Below are 17536 nucleotides of genomic sequence, written 5' to 3'. Positions count from 1 at the left end.
TTTCAATGACCTGTGAGATCTTAAAAGGACGACCAATCATAGTGGAGTCAGATTCATCAAACGCGGTGCAATGGTGTAACTCAGATTCTGGAGGACCATGGAATATGAATTTCCAGCTAAACTTCATTAGGTGCGCAAGAACAAGGGGGCTCAAGGTGGAAATAATTCACAAAGGTAGGCGATCCAATTTCATGGCAAATTCTTTGGCCAAACAAGGTTTAGTGAGGGATGATGAATTTTTAGCTTGGTTGTAATATTATTCAAGGATTGTAAAATAGTAGTAGTTCCATGTAATATGCTTAATTGGGCTACTGCACCATCCCATTTGGTTGATAGTATTCCTCAAAACTTATGTGTATGTTGGCGAAAGTTTTGATATAAAAAGCACCAACTTATTTTTTAAAAAATAAAGCTTCTGGTTTAACGGTTCTCTACTTTTCGATGCCTCATTATTCTCTTTAGCAGGAAATGAATTTTTAGCTTGGTTGTAATATTACTCAAGGACTGTAAAATAGTAGTAGTTCCATGTAATATGCGTAATTGGGCTACTGCACCATCCCATTTGGTTGCTAGTATTCCTTAAAACTTATGTGTATGTTGGCGAAAGTATTGATATAAAAAGCACCAAGTTATTTTTAAAAAAATAAAGCTTCTGGTTTAACGGTTCTCTACTTTTCGATGCCTCATTGTTGTCTTCAGCAGGAAATTTATACAATTTTGATTGTGTGTTATCTTTTGTCAAGAATATAATCTACATGTAAGTTAAGAATAATTGTGGCACATTGAAGAATCAAAGAAAGGATGACTAACATATATATTGGTAGGTTATTCCAAATGGAACCCTAACAATCTTGTATGTCCTCAAACTCTAAATTGGACAGAAATGGACACGTGGACACGGGGAAACGAAAATTCTAAAGGTGAGAAAACATCGGGGAAACGTTTTGAGAAAATTCTAAAAAAACCCCATTACTAATTCTAGTTACACTAGTACATAAAAGGTAATTTGCGTCGGATGTGAGGCGCCTATTTGCGTCGGACTCTGGTGCGACGCCAAAGCCCTCGACGCAAATGATTCAGAAACGATCTGCGTCGTATGCGGAAACGACGCAGATGGTTCAGCTATTTGCGTCGCACCGTATACGGTACGACGCAAGTGGATCTTACCAGCCCCCAATTCCATCCCCAGCAGCCTGATTTGCGTCGCATGAATCACTATGTGCGACGCACATTGATCTTGAATGAGTGATTTGCGTCGTACATGGTGAAGGGTGCGACGCAAATTTCTTTATAACAAACAAAAAAAAAGAGTCCACTATTCCAAAAGTTGAAACAGGTAAAAAAAATCCACCATAATCATTTTCTACAATCGCTCTGTTAATTGAAACTATGAAACCAAATTATAAACTGATAAACAATCTAAACTTAAAAAAAAGAAATTAAACAAAGTAGAATTATATTACGCAAATGAGAAACTTGTACAAATTATACAAAATACGCACAAATTCTGTGTTTCAAAAAGAAAAGTTCACCATCAAACAACCATAAAAAACCAGTAACCGCCGGAAAGTTCGCAAATATTCTAGATCTAACACAGAAAATAAAAATAAGCAAATCAACAAAAGGAAAAAAAGTTCAATGACATAGTTACAGAAATTACAAAAAACAAAATGCTTCATCTTCATTTTGAGTTCGCTACCGTCTTCGAGGACGCCGGCAACAAAACTTGAAACAAAAAAAATTCCGCCGGCGAGAAAACAACCCAGATCCCGCATATTTTTTCACTCTCTCGCTGGTAATCCATCGACAACAGTCCGCACTGAGAGCTCACAACAATGAAAAACATCAAAAATGGAGGAGAGAGAAAATGACGTAGATAAAAGAATGAATTTTAGGATCTGAGAATTAAAACATAAAATAAGATCTAAAAAATTAAAAACGAAATAGACTACAAAATTAATAATTTCAAGAAAAAAAAAGAACCTGGTGGTTGGTTCTATTCGTCTTCTTCATCAGAAATTAGATCTACAAAATCAAAGAGTTTTCGAGGAGAGAGAAGCTATCATCCATGGCGGTTTTCAGATGCATGAACTGAGTTTTCGCTGGTTCTTCAATTTTCGTTGTTCAACTTTTTTCGAGTAGAGAGATCTACAAGATTACTTTGTTCGCTGACGAAACGAAGACGGTTAAGAGAGAGAGGGGGTGAGGTGAGAGAGAGAGAGGGGGGTCTGAGGGTGAGAGGATTTTGAAAAAGAGGCGCTGGGTTGTAAATTGTAATATGAGTTTATTTGCTGCAACTTGTTTTTAGGGTTTGAGGATATGAAACATGGGGCTTTGTGTTGGGTTGGTAATCTGCGTCGCACCATGGGCTTCATGCGACGCAGATTACTTTGTTATGTGCGTCGCACCATGGGCTTCATGCGACGCACATAGATGATTTGCATCGCACATTATTTAGATACGACGCACATAGTTCGTCTTATGCGTCGATTCATTGTTGCATGCGACGCAAATAGTATATTTGCATCGTTTCCGTGTTTGTGCGACGCAAATGGGGCGACGCAAATTGACCTTTTTCTACTAGTGTTACTTAATGATCTACGTTTTATTTTTATTATCTTAGCTTTATATTCTAATCAAATTTCAACGGTCTTAGATTTTTTGGATTACAAGTATATATATTAGATATGGAATAGTAGCATATAAATATAATGATTCAATATAGAGTATAGTACCAAGATGAATGGTAGAGTTAATAAGAATGGTTGAAGACTTGCAGCGGGCCAGCGGAAGGAGGAGTATTAGATAGGGTGTCTATGCATTTCAAAACCGTTTTCTTGCATTTTGACATGCAAAACGTTTTCGACACATGAAACGTCAACCAAACTGACGTGTCCGTGCATCAGAGCTCAAACTTGCCTCCAACGTGGGCTTGTATTAGGCCCGATGAAGTTTATCATGTCATTAGAGAGAACGATCCCGTCCCATTGTGAAATGCAAGATGAAAGTGTTAAAGATATGTTAGGGACAAGTAAGCCAAACGTAATTGTTTTGTCCTAAGAAGCGAACCAGTTGACCTCATGTTGAAAGTCTAGAGAGGGCCTAACGAGGATGTTGTGACCTATCTAGATTGCAAGATTAATAGGGGCTCACATGTGAGAGGGAGTGTTAGAGTATAACCCCCATGTGAGTTAGCAATAGTTTTACCACATTGAAAAATTAGAGAGAAAATGACTAACATATAGATTGGTGGTGGCTTACTCCAACTATCAGCAATTGATTTTGGGATGTTACCTTACCGACCTTGTATATGGTGAAACTCTCATCCGGCGTGGGATTGTATTAGGCTCAATGAAATTTATCATCTGTAGATGCCTCATTGCGTCCCACTATTTTGTACTAGCATTTCTTGCATGTCATGCATGCGTGTCATATTATCGTTTTTTTTTTCTCAATTAGTTATTTATCAATTTTATAAAAATTTGATTTGAACATACATCTAAAATTATTTTTAATATGTTTTTCTTAAATCAGGTATTTCATTGATTTATTTAGTTATTTGTTCATCATAATTTTGTTATAGTATTAAAAGAAGGAAATATATATAGAGAAGAAGAAAGCTTGTGCTCAAATAAAGTGAAAGAATTTGTATTTTAGGTTCAATAGTTGAATACTAATAATAAAGTGGAAGAGTTTAATAGGGATTACCGAATAATAATCAACTTTTAGTGTTTAAAATATTATCAATATGATTACTAATATGAAATAATTCAAGTTTTTAGTTTTCTTATGATAGTGGCAACCAAGTTTTGTTGTAAATTTAATTTTTTATGAGAGTTAACACATATGTAATAAGAGAAAATTATTTTCTTTATTTTAATACTTAATTAGACTTTCAAATTGAATTCCATAATTAATTTGTTCAATATATATGACAAGTAGGGAGAAAAAAAAATTAATTGATATATGTTGCATTTTAAATACATTAAGGGTATAACAAATTTTTTTTTTAAAGATGACACCATCTTCCTCCCCTTTTTACTTACATGATATAGATAAATATATAACTATACAAGTTATCACTCTTTGTTCAAGTAATTAACGGTTTTATTGTCTTCCTAAGACCTTGCAGTTTATAAGAATATCCCTTTGATTTAAAAGTTGGTAGAAGTACAATACAATAACAGAGAAGATTGTATGTATGATCAATTAATATTCCGCCATGATGCATGCATGAATACAATTATTTAAAAATGTTTCGCAGGCTATCAGGCCACGATACAACAATAAAGCATTGAATATACCTTTTACTTCTTTTTTTATTTTGCACCTTTTTTTTTTTTTTTGGGTGCATTCTTTAATTTAGACTATGTGTACACTTACTGACTTACATCAACATTATAAAATTGACCGAGAAGATTGGCGAAATGAGTTGGGATATAAAAGCACGTAGTAAGGGGCATACGGAAAGCGTGACGACATTATGGAGTATCCCTAGATGTAGTGTCTGTGGTAGACGAAGAATTAATTGGAGTCATGGGAGAAAGCTGGACGACTTCAACGCCGTGGGGCGTGAAGTATGAACGACATGACATTAGTACTCGAATATAATGAATGGGTGAGCCCGGATCCCGACTATTTCTAGGTCCGGGACACTTTGGTAAACGTGGGTCCTTTATATATATATATATAAAGGACCCACGTTTACCAAAGTGTCCCGGACCTAGAAATTGTCGGGATCCGGGCTCACCCGTTGTATTGTGGCCTGATATATTCTAATATAACATATTAATCTTAGAAAAAAAAACATCAATTTCATTGATATTATACTCCCTCTGTCCCAAAATGTAGTTCATGTTTCTTTTTACACAGTTTTCAAGACATACATTTGACCTACAATATCTTTTGGGAAATTTCCTCAGGTACCCCTGAGGTTTGACGTAATTCCCAAATTACCCCTCACATTTGGGAAATTCCTCAAATACCCCTGAGGTTTGTCTTTGGGTCTAAAATACCCTACTCTTGACGGAACCCTAACGTCTTTAACTTTTTTCTATCTCTTTCTTCAGTTTTCTCTCTTTCCTCCCACCCTCCTCCATTGATGAATCTCCAAGCTTTCTCTCTCCTCCCACCATCCTCCAAGCTTTCCCTACATTTCTCAGAATTTTTTCTCTCTCCGCCCACCATTCTACCTCTCTATTTTTCAATACCCAAAACAACCCCATTCACCACCTAGCTGCTGCCCCCACCGAACACCATTCTTATAATTTTTGCATTCTTGTTAAAAAGTAGCAGAAGAAGAATTTTCTATCTTATAAGCGAATTGGGTCATTAAAATTCTGCTTCAATTAGAAAATATGAAGTACTCATAGCATAAATTTAGTATGATAGTTCAATTTTGAACCTCCAATGGAGCAATGGGTTTTTTTTTGAAGCTCTGATGGTGGGTCAATTCTGGCGTGAAATTTTTTGCATCTAAATATTGGAAGTTCTGATATGAAAGTTGTTTGATTTAGTTGTTGTTGGATGATTTTGGGTTTTGAAGCAGTAAATTAAATGATTTTTTTTTTGTCTTTGAAGTTTTGAAGGTTAAGAAATAAGCTTGTTATAATACTTAAAAAATTATAGTTTGATTACAATTTGATGGTGAAGAAGATGAGTGGTGCAGAAGATGAGTGATGAAGAAGATAGGAGGAGAGATGAAGGAGATGAAGATGGAGAGGGGAGAGGAAAGGAAAAAAAATTAACGGCGTTAACCTGCCGTCATTAGTAAGGGTATTTTAGATCCAAACATAAACCTCAGGGGTATCTGAGGAATTCCCCAAATGTGAGGGGTAATTTGGGAATTACGTTAAACCTCAGGGGTACATGAGGAAATTTCCCATATCTTTTATTTCGTATTAGTAAAAAATATAAAAAGTTGTTATTATGAATAATATATACATTATGGCGAATCTAACAAGATCCCACATAAGTATGTTTTTTTATATACATTAGTGAGAGTATTTGGTCAAAGATTTTAAAATTTGACTCCTAAAATAGAAGCAGGAACTATATTTTGGGACGGAGGGAGTACTTTGTATTACATATTTAGTAATCTAGTTGTTACAAAACTCAAAAAATGTAGTGAATGTAAATACTTCATCTACCTCGAAACCATCATTCATAATTGAGATAACCATGTCCAAGCCAGAAGAGTAGCGCCTAAAACCTACAAAGTATGTAAATAATCATAAAAAGCGATTTCATCTAGCATTTTGAGAAGCAAAGTCATGAATAATATCATCGAGATTAGTATTTTCTAACATGTCCTTTTCAATAGACAAAATTGCCAAACCACTCAATCCTTCCTGTCACATTGATGCCCTCAAATATGTTTTTATTAATTTTAATTTTGAAAAACTTCTTTCAGCAGAGGCTACAGTCACGGGAACCGTTAATGATATTCTATAAGCAATTGATACATTTGGATAACAATCCGCCGATTTAACATACTCATGAATTTCCATGGTCGGCATTAATTCATTTGGCAAAGTCATTTGGAGCACTTTCAATTTAGAGAAAAGATCATTTGTATCAAAATCAGATAAATCACCATGACAAAAAGTAGAGTGTACAACATATTAATAAATCATTGGTATCTAATGACTTTAAATTTTCATAATCAAATAAAAAACAAAAATACTTTCAAATATATTTAATTGTTCAAATCTATTTTTTAAAGAACTAATAGCCATATTCGCAACAACCAAAAAGTAATTGATTCGAAAGGACTCCTCCGCCGATTGATTTTCTTCATCATGATTAATTTCATCAAATCATTTTTTCCTAGTAATATGACGTTTTGTTGGAAGGATAAGCTCTACATCCATACTTGAAGCAATTTCTCTAACAACATTCATGCAAGATTCAAAACCTTCATCTCCATACTTTTCAAAGTAAAACAATACACCTTTCAACTGTTTGATAGTAGAGTTAATGCACATAGACTTAGATTGTAGTTTCTTAATCACCATGTTAATAGCAAAAAATAGAGAGGAGAAAAGCAAATATTTATGTAATTTTTTCCGTTGCAAAATTTCTAGTAGAGTGAGTATCCATGAATTGATATTTGATTAATTGTTGAAGTGTGGAAGCGTGAAGAACTGAAGAATGAAGATATAGATTTGCAGAACCCTTAAGAGAGTAGATAGAAAAAGTACATGAACGTTAAAGAAAGATGAAGGAAAGTAGGAAATTCACGTCTCACTCATCAAAAGATATTATTTCTGGGGTTTTAACTTCTGGATTTTTTGAAACTTGCCCCCCCCCCCTTTTTTACGGGCCCTGGGCGACCGCTCTAGTGAACAACCCTTAGGGTCGGGCCTGGGTCCTGAATTCCAATTGTAATCAACGAGTGAAAGATTTTGACTATTGTGCATTTGTGTAATAGGACTATAGGAGTAATGGTGGATCTAAACCTGTCCAATGGAAAGAGCAGGTGGGAATTGAATTTGGTAGATACAACCTAGTTGTATTATTTGGTCAGACCAATACAACTCGAGTTAAGGTACGCATGAATGAAGCCTTATGACCTTATCGCGATGCATCAAGTTAGTACTAATTATCAAATGCATTATTATTCATAAATTTCATAATTGATAGTAGATATTCTAGTGGATTTGTGGTTAAACTCTCAGCTTTCATTTCAAAGATCATGTGTTCAACTCCTATTATCTACAAATTGTTTTTTTTATCGTGATTGTAAACATGTGTATTTCAAGTTTGAGAATAGTGTTACACATACAAGAATAATTTTCAATTCTGCCTTCTTAAAATCATTTTCAGCATGCCATTTTTTTCAACAATTAAAGGTTTTCTATCAAAAAAACTGGAATCCTTCGTTCAAAATAACATTTCTATATTCTACAGTATGAAACCTCACAAGAAAAATTCTTTTATTAACCATTTCACTTCCTATATTAACCGAAATTCAGTGCAAAAAACCTTCCATTATTGTTAATGAAGGATTGGCCCCGACGACATAGCAAACTAATGCAGACTCCCAATAATTAATTTCTTCTTGAACGTCTTCAATATCAATTTTAATGGCAGATTTCACAGGTAATTAAATATCATTCACTTGCACCTTCTCAAATTCAGGCAAAAGATTGCGAGATTGAGGATTACCTGTTTCAATAGCCTCCAATCGAACCTGCGTATTCTTCATTATCGTCGCCACTTAGATAATTTAGACTTATCCTTATGTTACTTTTGTAACTCTTGCAATGAATTTTGCGGTGAAAGTGGATGATCCAATTTAGAGGTTTGAATCACTAATTTCGCAGTTCCATGAAGTTCAACCATTGATTTCCGTTTCTGACCTTCAAGTGCACTTGTAGGTCCTTGCTTCCTCTCTTTCTGAGTTTTTTTTTTTTTTTTCCTGCGATTTCTTTCCCTTAGCTTTTGATTGTCCTACCATGGCAACGGTGCAAGATAAGTGAAGCGTCTCTTATCATGTGCCGAGAGAGAATTCAAGAGCGTAGGAAAAATCACTAGTTATCGCCTAAAGTTGTTATTTTTTATCCCCCACAACTTGCTTCTCTTCCAGTTGTACTCCTGTCACCCGACCATTAACAACCAATGCTTTTGCCTGCTTATTTATATCAGCCTCATTTGCAACTGTGAGAACAGTTTGCACTGGATGTTATGCTTATTTTGAAACTGGCATAACATACACTTTTCTTGTTTTGCCCTCAAACTTGATTAGGCTTCACTTTAGCAAGAGTAAGATCATATGTCTTCTTTCTGCATTCCTCCACAATATGCCCAATGCCTCCACAATCATCACAATGAATAGGTTTACATTCATAGCAAACCTTCTGTGTCATTTATCCCCTTTTTCATTAACAAACTGGATTTCATCTAGATACATGATCTGATCCATACATGTGCATCTCCACTAAAATTTGAGCATACTCAATGATATCCTTCTTTGTTGTGGCTCTATTAATACGAACTGGTTTACCAACTAGACTAGTTATTTTGTTCAATGTAGCTTGACCCCAAACTTCAATGGTAGACAAGGCAACCTTATTCATGTTTGAAACACCTTAACTGTTTTAGATAAGAGGTCCGAATCTGGATGCCAACACTTCATGATAATCGACTTCTTATCAAACATAATAAGCCTAATATCCATCATTTTTCGCTTCCCTTATAATGCACGAAATCTAACCACAAGAATTCCATTATTATTCATACCAATCCTATCAATCCCATATTTACCCCAAATTTGTCTCACAAATCCATTAACAATTCAATATGTTGGTTTTACTCCTAACACAAAACAAACAATTCAATAATCCTAAAATTCAGTCTCATCCTTAAAATCATCACCCGGAATAACTACCTCAACATTTTCCTCATTAACAATTCCAATATTGCTAACCTGAGCCAAATCAATTCCCTCCTCTCCAATACTCGCAAACAAATTCTGTCTCCAATCACATTATTACCAGTATTACTCACTAATTGTTGCATATGATGAGGTGAAGGATTCACTTGATTTGTTGATTGTCTCACTGGAGTTTAAATAGACGTAATCTAGTTAGCAACCTGAGATCTAGCTGTATAATATTCGTTCTATCAATTTCTAACACATTCAAATCCGCAAACACAAGTGATTCATCATCCTTTTCCTCCTTTGTAGTCCAGCTTAAAACGGCCACATTAAACATTTATTTCATTCACATTCTTCTTCTTCTTCGCATCTATTGTTTGAGGTTTCTTCACAAGTTTTACTACTTGTTTCAATTTTTGTCCACCATTAACATTTATTGGTCCTTTTGCCATAGCTCCAGCAAATGTTGCGAACCAAATCAAAAGAACAGTAAACAATTGATTTATAGAGAGAGGCGGGACCTTCTCTCTCTAGACTCTCATTCAACCTTATTGAGTTGATAGTTAACAATACAAATTTTACATCCTCTGTTGTAACTTCTTTCAAAATAGTCTCTTGTTGCATCTCATTTAGCACACAACCAGCATCAATCACCTCATGTTGTATACACCTTCTTCTAGGCCTATCAGTACACAAAAGATGTTTGTATTACTCTAGAAAACGCAGCATTAACATCATGGATATTTTCAACCCATTTTGCATTCATGTCATGAATACTATACACTGTATTCTGAAGCCTTCTAGATTTAATATCTTGATGAAACAACTTATGGTTCTCAAAAGATACATGCATCGTATGTATCCTTCTATTTTCTATTACAGCCCTTAGCTCTTTTTCTCCCATGTCCTTATCACTAACCCTTAAATGCATTAATCTTTGACATTCTTCAAGCTTCTTTAAAGCAATTACATGCCACCTAAATATTGCTAAATTCAGCTTTATTCAAAGTTTTCAGCTCATCCTTCACCTTTTTCAAATTATGCACCACATAAAACATAGGAGTACCATGTGAATTATAACTCCACCCATATGTACTCTACTCAAATAATCAGGGGCTTGACACCATATCTTGTAATACTTGAAAGGAGCTCTCCTTCTCACTTCTTCATGACATCTTATATACATGAGAGAATGATCAAACTTTCCCTCAAGCTGTAAAACAACTTTAGTAGTGGGAAACATCTCAATGCACTTCTCATTTCCCATAACTCTATTCTCTTCCTTCTATTGCTTGTTATTCCACGTGTAAAAACACCCAATAAAATTTAGATTCTCTACACCACAACTTGCGACACATCTCCTAAAAGGATCCATTTCTCCTCCCTATTAAGAACACAATTAAAATACCACCGTCCAAACCCAAGATTCTTTTATCCTCTCAGCTAAACCAGAAAAGGTCATTCCACCACACCTCCCTACGACTAGTAGTATTGAAATCATAAATAATTAATCAATAAAAACCCACCCCTCCACCAGCTGGAATAATCCAACAATGGATTAATTGTGTAGTTACTAACAAGATAGTAACATTCAAACTTAGAGAACTCCCAGCTTGCACAATTCTACCACTAGGATGGCAAGTAGAGTATGTTGTAAAGCACCAACCACCAAAGATATTTTGATATAGATAACTTATATGATTAACTTTAACTTTGGTCTCAATGAGACCCGCCAATCCAAGGGATCTATTGTTTAGAAAATTCTTCACATCCTTCTGTTTTTTCAAACAATTAATCCCTCGGACATTCCAACTTATCACACTATCCATTTGCCCCAAGAGATGCCCCTCCCCTATCCTTATTAGCACCAATACCATCACAAACGACTTGCCTCACAAACATATCCTCTGTAGATATGTCATCCAAACCAGGAAATGCATTTTTTGTCACAGTTGGTTGGACAGGTGACCTTGATTTCCTTGTTGTTATTCTCACAGCTGGGAATCATCTTGTTGCACACCCACCTCTCTCACTGCTGGAACAACAGACTCAATCACTTCCATCTCCTACTGAACGTATTTAACTCTCCATTCCTTCCTCTTTACTATCTTTAATTTTTACAATTTGCCATTCCATTCCCCAACTGCTTACAAGCTGAGCACAATGATGGCTTCCACTCATACACCACATCAAACACCACATCAATCCCCTTTTCATTATTAAAAGAAATCTGATCCGACAATTCTTTATCCACCTTAACATTAATAAGCACTCTGGCATAATGCAATTTCTCCCGTTTAGTTGTCGCTTGATCCACTTTCACAAATATCTCAAATGGAACTACCAACTTCCTCAAGAAATCAACATTAAGTTCAATCCAAGTAGGCAAGACATCAAAATGCTCCTTAGTCACATCCAAATCTTGCTACAAGCACTCATTTTCAAAGTTTTATTCTCAAAAAAGATGCTAGATCCTGACATAACCTCATCTCGTTTCTTTGTTGATCTAAAACTCACAATAAACACTCCCTCATTCAGCATTGCTACCTTATCAATACCTTGATTCCTCCAAATATGTCGAAGGAAACCTTCCGTAACATGAGATCGAGTGTAATACCCCATATTTTTAGTATTTATTTAAATAATTAAATATTTATTTTTACGTTTATTTTCTAAAATAAATATTTTAAGCCAAGGGTATTTTAGTATTTCAATGGTTTTAAATTATTTTGGCGGGAATATGGCACCAAAATTGGATTTGTTAAGCTTTTGATATAAATCCTAGTCAAAAAATTCAGAAAACCCAAAAAAAAAAAAAAAATTTTTTGGGCCATATTTTCCTACGGGATTTTATGGTGATTGGAGGGAGTTTTGTTTCCTATAACTTCCAAATTTATGATGGAGGTTACAAATCTTGGTTTAATCTCCTAATTTATGGTGAAGGTTACAAACTATTTAATTTTGAAATTAAGTACTACCTATTCTACTCCTATAAATACCATACCTTAAGCATCTTTTCCACACAAAACTTTGAAGAATTCATACTCTCTTACTTCAAAGTTCTTCTTTCTCTTCTTATCTATTCTAGTTTTATATGTCTTATTCAAGTTTCAATTTTCTTTGGTTTAAGAAGAAGAATATTTTCATATTTATTACTCAAAAATATTATGCTCATGATAGGTCATTCATGTTTAAATTCATGATTAAGTTCATGTGGTAAATTACTTATTAGTTGGTTATGAGAAAGCTCAAGTATAAGAATATGTGAAGATACTAGTATACTTTTGTGCAAGATCAAGGTACATTATGTAGCTAGATCTTCTGAAATATGGTTTTATAGGATAAAGTTGTTTATTGATTTAAGGGTTGGATTGGTTTAGAAATTTGGTTTGAAATGGTTACAATATTTTATTATTCACACTTGAAGTGAAAAGAAGGAATGATTTTATCAATCATTTTTTATAGAAGTTTTGTTATCCTTTTTGGAAAATTAAATTATTTTTACAAGGAAAGGTTGATTGGTTTTTTGAACTTTGAATGTTCAAAAAAATTGTTTATGAGGAAAGGAGGTTTATTCATGACTTACAAGTCATATTATTATTATTTCCGCTTGATTAATATCAAGAGATTCAAAGTCCACTTGTTGGCAATTATAGTTACCCCTTGATATAGCTCGTGATGGGATGACTAGCTTGGGGGTGTACACTTAGCAAAATAGAAGGGAGATAAGAAGAGGAATTGTTTTCAGGATTATTTTTAATCCAAGTTTTTGGAAAGAGTTTGTTCTTAAAAGGTTATTCTTGAATTATTATTCAAGTGTTTGGAAAGAGTTTGTTCTTAAAAGGTTATTCTTGAATTATTATTCAAGTGTTTGGAAAGAGTTTGTTCTTAAAATGTAATTCTTGAATTATATTAAGTGTTTGAAAATAGTTTATTCTTAAAGAATTATTCTTGAATTATTGGTGATGGAGTTTTCGAAATGAAAAATTGTTATGAACTAACAAATGTGTTACTTATCTAGTACATTTCATACTCAATTTTATACTGACGCGTATTTTCTTTTTCCTTATTTGACTTTGCCCTGTTTACCAAAACCTTTTTGGTAAACAGTTTTGCAGGTGAATTTTGGATATGAATGAGAGCATAGTAGGAACGTGATTTTCACCTAGATTAGAGTGTTTCATTTATTTTGAGTATTGAGACAACATTTACTTTTATTAATATAGAAAATATTATTATTTTTGGTTAGAGTCTTCTGCTGCAAGTTATTTTGTTAGTTAGTAGTTGGTTGCCGAAAGCATGCTAGTCACATGACGGTAACTGCAAGTTATTTTAACATATATTCCAATGAATAGAACAAAATGACACAAGAATCAAACTTGCAAAAAATGCACCTACCTTGAAGAACAATTGGCGGCGTTTGAAATTCCCACCAAAATGCTCGAGGAGTCAAAGGTCAAATTCAGCATCTTAGAAGCCAGATATACTAATGCTACATCAGCAGCAATTTGTTGGGGCTTAAACTGAAGCCACGGCGAGCTCCAAAACCTGCAGAAATAAACTTTAGAAACATTAAAAAAAACATTGATACCTATAAAACCTGAAGTATACCCCCATGTCAAAAAATGTATTTTAAAGAAACGTTTTGGAAGTCATATTTTGCAGGAGGGCCAAGCACTAGCAATATGATAACTAGAAGATATGGAGACAAGACAAACTGACCAATTTGGGTCCAGTACTCCGGTACCATACGAAAATCCAACATGATATTAAGTTGTAGCTCGGCTTACACAAAAATAAAAACATGAGTTAATAGGAGCTGCAAAGAGGAGAGATACTGAATAGTGAGACGTGAGTAACTAATAAGCCATCTATCCAAATTACATCTGCACATAATGCCATTTTGGGTCCTAGATCTCAAACAAACACCAAAGTCCTGCAAGTGGAATTGTCATCACATTAATATTTAAATCCGTTTAACACCTACATCTTTCAAGTCATTAATTAAAGTCGAAAATATCTCCCAACAAAAAGACATAACAATAAACCATATAGACCAACACACACTCTGAACACCAACTTCAAGATTGGGGATAACATCATAACAATTTATCAATGCTAGACGAAGCACATATTACACACTGTGCATACATAATTCATAAGTTACCAACGAATTAGGATATTTCGCATAACACAGAGAATGAGAAATATTGAAGAATAGAACTACAAGAACAGGAAGAAGAAGAAAAAATGTCAATAAGAGTAAACAGCTGGTGCACAATCAAGTATGTAAGAGTTACATGATTAGCAGGTATTATGTCCAAGCAAGCATTCAAATACAGTTCATGACTTAAATCATAGCTATCATCTGGCCGAAAGCAGAATGTTGACAATCACTAGCTTAACTCTTAAATTAGACTTTGATCAAATCTTAAATTGACTTCCCCCTCAGCTCAAACTCTAATTTTCTGCTCTCATGTACTGATTACCGCATCAAGATGCAGCTCCTCTTACCTTCAATTTTTAGTTCATTCTCTTTTCGAACTCCCCAATCACCTTTTTTCTTGATAGCACAATGATATTCAAGCAATTGCTATAGGGAGAAAATATGGTGGCACAAAAACACTTTAAACAAACAATAAGTGGAATAAATAAGATTGCTAAAAGAATTTCAACTTACAAAAGAACATGTCTTACTAGTATAGGAGTTTGTGCCTCTGTGCAGGATACACTACTTCCTACCACCAGCCTTCTGTGTTTTTGTTTGATGCATCCTTGGAGTTATCAGCCTTTTTCTGTTCCAAGACAAAATAACTCATAAGTTGATCACTTTATCAATAGTCAAAACACACACTTGCCCACAAAATATCGAACTTGAAATACCAATGAAAAACAGCTTAGTAAACTTTGTGTATGAAAAAGAATTAATAATGTGCCTATGACATAGCACCAGGCAAATTGTTAACCACTGTTTTTAAGCTAACAAGGATAGAGGATAGCACCAATCAACTAGAAAGGTTATGCCTAAAAAGTCTACAAGTATAAGCTACTGCTATTTCCACATCTGAGAATAATGCATTTAGAAGAACCAATAATTTTATGATATTGCGTAAATAGCAAAGCAACACTAGAACTTTTAATTTGTGGGGAAATAGATAGTAACCCAAAAATCAATCAAACATAGGTAAAAAATTGAGTTTGATTCGTGAGTTAGGGCAAATAATAAAAATTACCAACTTTGCCGTCAACTAGAAACGCTAGCCTCGCCGCTAACCGCCACCCACCTCACCATCTGCCATAATTAAAAACAGTTAGGGCAGAGCAAAAACTGATGCTTTGAACTAAATCTGCAAGAGAGTGATGACAGGAGGTAGAAGAAATAAATTGTGTTGGGCTCCTTTTGATATGTAAAAAAACCCAATCTACACCAAAAGCAAGCGAAAAAAGGACAAAATGCTACTGGTCGCTGACGATGAAACTGGATTGAGATTGCGAATGGTGAATCAGTTAACAGGAATATTTACCAATTGGGAAAGGCAAATTAACATTTTTCGATTGGGAATTGGATTGAGATTTGAGGTTTTATTGGTGGCGGCATCACAACAAGTGGTGGGATAAAGAAAAAAAGTAACTTCTAAAATCACGTTATAGAGTAGTCTCCTAAGTAGTATTGTGTTTTTTTTTTTTCTTTTTTTTAAGGGAAAAAATTAACATATTTCAAGGAAACCATTTTTGTTGAGAAAAGGTCTCCAATCTCAGAATAATTTTTTCAATAAGTCAAATAGTTAAACCTAAGAGACTGATTTTCGCTAATCAATGGTTTACTATGTGTAAGAAATGTGTTAGTAACCATAACAAATCTCCTATATATGATCTCTTTGGCCTTTTTTGTAGTAGTGGTGTAAGGAGACAAGATTAACACACATCTGCTTTGCAGATGATCTCATAGTGTAGTGCAAAAGTGACTTTGAATCCATCTACTTGTTACTTAGATCCATTATATTGCTCTCATAAACTTCAGGATTAAAAGCCAATGTTAATAAATCTGCTACGCACACATGTAGCATGGATCCCATGGACAAGTAAAGAGCAGCTGAGGTGTCAGGTTTCGTACAACAGAGTCTCCCATTCAAATATTTGGGAGTGCCCATTTGTTTCCAGAAAATCTTTGCAGTTGAGTGTAAAGTGCTCATAGAAAAGATGACAAGCAAAATTAGGGTGTGGAATTCAAAGAACTTATCATATACAGCAAGGATCCAACTAATCAACTGTGTCCTACTCAGTTTGCATATGTATTGGTCGTATGTTTTTGTACTGCCAAAGAAGGTGTTGCAAGAAATCTGCAAAATCTGTAAAGCTTTCTTGTGGACTAGTTAGTATTAATTACAGAAACCTGGTGCAGTAGTCCGGGAAAACTTGTGTAAACCAAATCAGGATGTGGGCTAGGATTCAGAAATGTATTATTTGGGAATATTGCAATCCTAGGTAAGTATGTTTGGGTTGTCTAAACAAAGCAATATAGTGTCTGGCTTAAATGAATTAATTCTGTGTATCGGAAGGATTCCCCTTGGTGGGATTATGCACCAAACATAGGTGCTAGTTGGTATTGGAGGAAGATATGAAGTGTTAAAGAACAATTAAAGCAAGTTTTATCACAAGAGGACCTAAGACAATGCAGTCATACTGTGTCAAGCTAGTCTATGCGAGATTATATGGTGAATTCTCTGATGTAACATGGGATTCTGTGGTTTTGAATAGGCTAGGTATGCCTAAGCATCGATTTATATCATGGTTAGCAATACAAGAAAGATTATAGACAACAGTTAACCTTGTAGTATATGGAATTAGTGCAAATGATCACTGTTTCATCTATGATAGAGCTATGGAAACTCATCAACATTTTTTCTTTGGATGTCGATCTAGTGCTACTTGCTTAACACTGATTAAGAGCTGGATTGCTATATAAAATACTTTAGAATAACTTCCCAGGTTGCTTCAAATAATTCAATAGATTAGACGTTCTACGTTTCAGAAGAATGTGATACTAGCTAGTATCAATGCATTGATTTATGTCATATGGAGTGGTAGGAACTCAGTTTATTGGAATCATTGTATGCCTAGCATAGAAATAAGTGTTAAACAGGTCAAGTGTAT

At 34.5% G+C, this 17536-nt stretch overlaps 1 long non-coding RNA gene across 1 annotated transcript; it reads right to left on the bottom strand.

Annotated features, from left to right (window-relative positions):
• Positions 1-1439: 1439 nt before the first annotated feature.
• LOC130592185 (uncharacterized) lies at positions 1440-2133 on the bottom strand. The gene is made up of 2 exons (XR_008970406.1): positions 1984-2133; positions 1440-1819 (listed from the first exon to the last, which is right to left on the bottom strand). It is a non-coding gene; the product is annotated as an uncharacterized LOC130592185 (long non-coding RNA).
• Between the last annotated feature and the right edge of the window lie 15403 nt (positions 2134-17536).

This window comes from Beta vulgaris, chromosome 7, assembly GCF_026745355.1.
Source record: "Beta vulgaris subsp. vulgaris cultivar EL10 chromosome 7, EL10.2, whole genome shotgun sequence".
NCBI classification, from domain to species: domain Eukaryota; kingdom Viridiplantae; phylum Streptophyta; class Magnoliopsida; order Caryophyllales; family Amaranthaceae; genus Beta; species Beta vulgaris.
Note: the sequence above shows the minus strand (reverse complement) of the source record. Positions and strands in the feature narration are given on the sequence as shown.